The sequence below is a fragment of the Camelus bactrianus genome, chromosome 35 (genome assembly GCF_048773025.1).
Source record: "Camelus bactrianus isolate YW-2024 breed Bactrian camel chromosome 35, ASM4877302v1, whole genome shotgun sequence".
Lineage (NCBI taxonomy): Eukaryota > Metazoa > Chordata > Mammalia > Artiodactyla > Camelidae > Camelus > Camelus bactrianus.
Window position 1 is genome coordinate 15,643,953 of NC_133573.1, and position 7,591 is coordinate 15,651,543.

The following is a 7,591-nucleotide window of genomic DNA, read 5'->3' on the forward strand; positions in this document are numbered from 1 at the left end:
AATTCAGTAGCTCCCATTGTAATTGGGGCTTACTATAGCACACCACTGCACCTGGTATGGTACTTAGAGATCAAATGTTCTAAGGTATTCTGAGTCATGGGACTGAGCAGCAGACCAGCTAATAGCATAGCCTGGATTGCCTAGAAAGCATTCCCTTTTGAAGAGCCAAATGGATCAAAGAGGGTCTCCCAGGAAAGATGTTTTACCTTCAAAATCCAAAGTTCCCCAGCACATGGTGAGTAAGGAGTTCAAGATGGCCACATGGCTCTTTTCCTTGGAGGTAAATTGCTACATGCTCCACTGGATCTCCAGCAAGTTTACTCAGGTTGTAGCTTCCAATCCTATGTATGTTACAGGTAGACATTCAGCATGCTTGTCATTTCTCCAGAGGTAACTGGTACAATGACATACATTTAGTGGAACAGGATGATATCCAGTGAGAGCATGAGGTGGACACTGGCAGGGGTAAGGCGCACCACAGAGTCTTTTTGCGTTTGGAGTGGTCACTTCCAGTCCACTAGCACCAAAACACTTACCAGCTAACACATGGTAAGACCGTTTCCATCCTGCTCCTCAGTTGTTTACTTCACTCACAACAAGGAACTCAAAGTATCCACATTTCCCTTGTTATCTGATATGTCTGTACATCCTCTAATCTGACCCCACCTCTGTCCATTCCCAACATTCAAAACCCTTTCACCGTGCCCTCTGGAATTCACAGTCTATTGCCAGCAAAATGCTATACATCCTCAAACTCCTTTCTGAATGTTTCCTTTATGGTGTCACTTTAAATGAAACGTGGCTGTTCTCCACGATGCTGTTTCTCCACCATCCTCAGAAGGTGGGTGTTTTCTCTCTTACCTTCCTTGCACCACTGGGCCTCCTTGCTCTTCTCAAATCATTCTCCTTCCATACCCCATAATTACTCATTCGCATCATTTTTGAACTCATGCCATAATCTAAGTTCATACCACACAGCAAACCTTTCTTGCTTTAGCCATTTATAGAATTCTAGGATTCTCCTCTCATTTCTCTAAGATTTTAGCCTATGGATCCTTGTTACTGTTTCTAATACTACTCCTATAATGATTCATAGTGAGTTTTATATATAAATAGATGGTCATTTGAATACCCTGACCCCTCAGTTTCTGATCTCCTTTATGTGCATGACTTTGTTGTCCCCAACAGGCCTCATAGACATGCCCTAGACTTTATAGTTACCAATAACTTCACAGCCTTTGCAATCTCAGTTTCTAGGGTCACTGTTGGACCACCTTTCATTTTGCAGTCATATTCTTCAGTTCCCTATGTCCAACCATCCTTTGGCCCCTTTGGGTCCTACAACTCATTGGCCTTACTAACTCTTCAATGTCTCTCAACCCTTTTCTTTCTTACCCAGCTTAGATTCCATCCATGGTCCATCATTATAACTCCATTGCTTACACCCTCAGCTACCATGTTCCTCCCACCACCTCATCCCAATGCCCTTAATAGTAAAGCCTCAACTCTTGTTAAATTCATACTTGGCCCATTCAAGGCCTATACCTGTGCTGCTGAACGCTGTCTGGAGAAGAGCACCCAGCCATGTTAATGGGACCACTGACCTCAAATGATGCCTGGAAATGCTATGTCCATTTGTGTGCTCTTTTGCTCTCTCTTTCACTCTCCTGATCATTTTACACTTAATCATCTCTTCTCAAACCTACAGCACCCCCTTGGCAATCCTCACTTTTTCAGCTGATCTTGCTTCCACAAGCTCCCATCCTGCCTTACCACCTATTTCCATGAATTAACTGCATTCCTACCTAAAGCCAACATCTCTACTTGTTTCTGGATCCTATTCCCTTTTGTCTACTCAAAGACATCACAACAATGACCTCCTCTCTCTCCCTTAAAAAAAAAAAAAAAAAGAGAGAAGCTTCCTGTGCTTCCATATGCCTCATGGCAAATGCCCATTTTTCTGTTTCCCTTTGCCACAAAACTCCAAGGAAGAGTTGAATCTCCTTGCTGTCTTCACTTTCTGTCTTCTTATGTCTTTGGATATTGGTTGGAAAATCCTCCAAGAATAGAATTCAATTACAGGAAAAGGGAAAATAGATGAGGGAAAAAGGAGACAAACAGACAAAGCACCTGCAAGTCACACTTTCACCAGGTCCCTGTCTCTTTAAATACATCTTAACAAATAACCAGCTTCCTCCCTTGCCCACATCTTCCTTTTCTCATTTCTTACCATTGAGAGAATCCTTACGTCAGCGCCTGAGTCAGAGCTTTAAGGCTACTGACCTAAACCTTTCTCCTGGACAAAACCAGAAGTAGACTCCTCAAGCGGACAATAAATCCCACGTAACATATTTCTCTAAGCTTCTGTGTCCTTTTGGTCATGCAGAAAATTATAAAATCATACAAATTCAGCTTGGGGAAGAACAACTATTTACCCTACAAAATTAATCAAGCATAGGACAGGAATGAAAGTACACATTGTTCTCCAATTTATTTTTGAGATTTTTGGATTGAACGGCTAGCTTCAAAGGACTATCAGAAGTAAATGGGTAGTTCAGCAGATTGTGTTTTAAAATTAAAATTGGCTAACAAATATTTTGCCAAGGCTATCTTTGGGTGTTTAAATACTTTCAATGTTTAAGTTGCATAGATTGTGCTGGTGGATGCATTCTCTACACAGCATGCATTTTTATGTGCATTTCAGTTACAGCTAGATATCTAAGTAAATGTCTAAGTTTCCTGAATTGAAAACACTTCTACATTATTTCTAAAATTCTACAGGCTTAACCTAATATGGTTTGCAAATTACTTTTGTAAATGAATTATGTATCATCTCTATAAAACTTTTTGAGTAACAGATTCTCTTTACAAGGTCCCTTAAGATGACCCTTAAGCCATCCTTGAATACTTATTTTTAGCCTATCTAATCTTGAATGATGAAACATTTGAAAACATCTAATCACAACTTTCAGAAAAGTTCCTGAGATGAATTTGCAAAGTCATATATTTTCCTTTCCTTGACCCCCTGAAAGTTCAGTTTGCGTGTCCTGGTTTTTCTTTTGAAGAGAAGAGAACCAATTAGTCACATGCTAATCAGAACTTTTCGTTGGAATATGTAATGAATCATTTTTTGAATCAATTATTAATTTTTACCAAAGAGCCAACTCTGACACAAATTGCAATGGATCATTTAGGAAGAGATAATAAGAAGCAGGCTCTATCAGAAATGAAAGAAGATCCATATATTTTCCAGAAGCTGCCTGCTTCAAGAGGCCCTTATCTTATTGATTCTCATTCTTCCATGTCCAAATTTCTGGGCTCACATCCCAGAGTTTCTGACCCATCACAGAAGAGACAGTTATCACCAGTAAGTGTTCCAAAATATCGTCGGATTTTTAAGCTTCAACCTCTGCTCTAGACAACTATGACAAGGAAACTAAATTAGCTATCCACCCTAAGCCTATGACCACTGTGGAGTAAGAGTGCTAGTCATAGTCATTCACTCATTCATTCCTCTATTTACTCAGAATGTTGACTGTACCAAGTTAGACTGTTAGACTGTACCAAGCACTAAATGTTAGACTGCATGTTAACATGTTAGACTGTACCAAGCACTAAAGACAAATGTGTGATTGAGACATAGCTGGCACCTTCAAGAAGCTTTTACTTAGTGGAGGAAACACAAGTAAATAAATAATGCAATACATCCTGCTAAGAGGTTATTGTAACTCTGGATCTGCCTGTCTTGCCAGAGTCCTGCCAGAATCATCTTGGAGAGGGTATTTGCCTTTTTTTTTTTTTTTTTTTCAAATCAACCCAGCATCTGAAATCCTTCTGTTATGAGTCTTGGTAGGAAGAAAAGCCCGTCTCCTACTGTTAAACATGCTGGATCTTTCCTTTCCCTTGCAGATTCTCTTGCAGATAAGTCGTGGATACAGGGTTTAGGTTCTTCCAAAGGAACACCTCTGCCATTTATTTTGAGATGGGAGCCTTGTGGGGGCAGTGGTTGGCAGTGATGCTGGTGGCAGCATAGACTGAACAGGGCTGGGGCATTGGGAGTGTAGCAGCAACGCCCTCACCAGACCTGTCAGTGGTTTTCCTAGCTGTATAGTCTCACACTTCTTCAGTCCTCTGAGCCATTCTGTGGGTCACCTATTACCCGTCAAAGACATTTCTTTTCTGCTTACATCAGGCAGACACCCAAATTTTAAGTGCACTGGAAGCCAAACTTTTTGTTTGTTTTTGGAGGGTTCCTTATTTTGTTTTGGAAGGTAATAACCTAGATACCAAATCAACAGATGTTTACATTGTGACATTATTTAGAACTTGAGTTAATTCGGGTTAGTTCAGGTGTACACTGGGTTCCTCCCTTACCTTACAACATTAACTCCGGCCATCATGAAATTTTGAAATTTTAAAGCCATGTTTATCAGAAATGTCCAAAGGCTTTTAAACTAATGTCCTTATTGATACAAAATTTAATGATTTCCAAAATATTGATTGTTTACTATTGGTTTCAGACATTTTCTTGAAAGACTACTTTGACATATTTTACTATTAACCTAGTTCATTATTTTGTCCTTTTTTATTTTCTTTTTTGATGTTTAAAAATTTTTTTTGCTTTGATTTATGATATTTTAAAAGTATACTTTCACCAACTGATTTGTCATTTTGTATAATGTTTTAAAAGTCACGTTGGAAGAGAATGTTGGGTAGAACATAGCACAGGTGATGAAGACCCATTTAAAATTATTTTAAATAAAAATTAAGGTTGTTCTAAAGGAATGAGATCTCAGAGAAATATTAAAAATGAATTTGTCAATAAATTATGTCTAAAACTCCAAATGACTAATTTGGGCAGTTATGAGTTGAATTATGGTTCTGATTACTGCTCTACTAATATTAATATTGGTGCTTAATTTTGCTTCTTAAGGAGGAATTAACATACAGCAAAAATTTTAGTGTACTTAAATATGAGAATTATTTTTTGCAGGGGGAGATACTAGCCCACTGTCTGAAAATAGTGGGGTTTTTTTAACCTTTCTTCTTGATAAAGTCTCTGAAAGAAATACTAACAAAAAGTCACCAACTTTTTCTGTCCTTCAAACTATTTTATTATTTCTTGAGTGTTTTCTTTTACTAGTGGTTCATGAAATTTGTGTTTTATATAATTATAAGACTAAGAGAGGGTGCATTAAAACTACTTATAGAAGCAGTCCACGGTAGATTACATACTGTTTCATGCAATGTCTCTAGAATTCCTTCAAAATACTGTGTTTTAAAGTCAGGTGAAGAAATTCAATTGCCAGTGTGGTTATACCATTAACTTTATATTTTATTTGTATGTACAGGATAATTCCTTTCAGGTTATTTTTTGTATTTAGGAATTATTTTTCTTGCCTTTTGATTTTATTTTTTAGTTTGCATAAAGCATGTACAGATTCCGAAGCCAAAATAATAAATTATTTTCATGAAGTGTCAATTCAATCTGTGTCCCCTCCATCTGCTCTTTCTTCCAATGTAGCTCAGTGCTTTTATTAGTTTTTGCCAGTGATTGTTAAAAAAATAAGTGAAACATAACTATAAATAAATATATTGATATTTTTCTAATTTCCTAACTATTAATGCTATTCTACACCTTGCTTTCTTAATTAATAATAAATTTTAAAGACTGCCCCATATCAATATTGATCATTATTCTTTCTTTTTTTATAGCTATAGAATATTCTTATTTGTGAATGTCCCATAGTTTATTCAACAAGTCCTCTTTCTCTGAACATCTGGGTTATTTCCAAGTCTTCTGCTATTATAAATAAGACCACAATAAATAATCTCATATATATGCCATTCTGCATTTTTGCCTGTGTACGTTTGGGATATATTTCTTAAAATCAGATTGCTAGGTCAAAGAATAAATGTGTAAATAACTGTGCTGTAACTTCTTATTTTTCAATATTATCTTCTAGTTCTTGTCCAGATGTATGTAAATTTTGCATACCTTCACTCAAATTTATGAGGATTTTGGTATTTTGTATTTGCATTTAATATAATAAATGTTTATGTTTCTGTGCCTCTTCATAATGAATTCTTATCATTCTATAACGGTTTGTCATTGGAGAATAGATTAAAATCACATTTATTTTTATTTCTTTCCTTCCTGAGTAACTACTTAGTGGATATTTGTTAAGCTGAAGTGAATCAATATCCTTTGTATCTGGTGTAGAGCACCTGAGAAAGTGTGTTTGTGTGAGTGTAGATACACAATCATCAAAATTTCAGTGTATCTCTTAAAACACATAACGGCCTACACATTTCCAATTTTTTTGATTTTCTCATGTAAAATTTTGAAAACAACTAGATTCCAGATTAGATTAGCTTACCTTGTATTATGTCCATTAGCTGGTGAAGAGGCAGACATGGTCCATGCCATATATTTCTTTGTAGTTTGAACAAATAGACTGACCATGACTAGGAATTCACTCATGAAATTTGAAATCACCTAAAGTCACTTCCCTTCACTTATTTTCCAGTATTTACATCTCACCTTGCCAAGTGGATGTGCTGATGATCAGGAGACTGATACCTTTGACCCACTGCCACTAGCATTTGAAAGTCCAGGACCCCTTCTTGTGAAGGTGAGCCCTTCTAACCACATTTCTGCCTGGACTCCTTTCTGCCCTCCCAGTGTATCACAGAAATTGTTTTAAATATTAAAAAGCAAATTGCTGAAATGTGTACATTGAGTTGGTGTGGCATCAGAATCTCTGTGCAATTTATAAGGTGAATTTTGCTAAATTCTCAGTGTCAGTTTTGTATTTCATATAGCAAAAGTCCCAAAATTAAAAAAAAAAGAATTATGAATCTTTTCCTTCTGTTGATGGTTTTCTTTGTTGTGTAAAAATTTTTTAGTTTAATTACATCCAATTTCATTTATTTTAGATTTTGTTTCCTTTACCTTAGGAGACATGTCCAAAGAAATACTGCTACAATTTACATCAAAGAGTTTATGCCTGTTTTCTTTTAGGAGTGTTATTGCTTCTAGTCTTACATTTAGGTCTTTAAATCATTTTGATTTTATTTTTGTATATGGCATGACAAAATGTTCTAATTTTATTCTTTTATATGTAGCTGTCCACTTTCCCCAGCACTATTTATTGAAGAGATAGTTTTTTTCTCTATTGCAAAATTTTGCCTTCTTTGTCATAGATTAAATAATCTTAGGTGTATGGGTTTATTTTTGGGCTCCCTATTCTGTTCCACTGATCTATGTGTCTGCTTTTGTGCCACTATCATACTGTTTGGATTACTGTAGCTTTGAGTATAGTCTGAAGTCAGCGAGTATGATACCCCCATTTTTCTTTCCTCAAGATTGCTTTGGCTATCCAAGGTCTTTGGTGGGTCTATATAAATTTTAGAGTTATTTGTTCTAAAGACAACTTACTGAAGGGGAGAAAATATTTGCAAATAATATGACTGATAAAGAATTAATATCCAAAATATATAAATCACTCATACAACTCAATATAAAAAAGTAATTAAAAATGAGCAGAAAACTTGAATAGCCTTTATTTCTAAAGAAGACATGCAGATG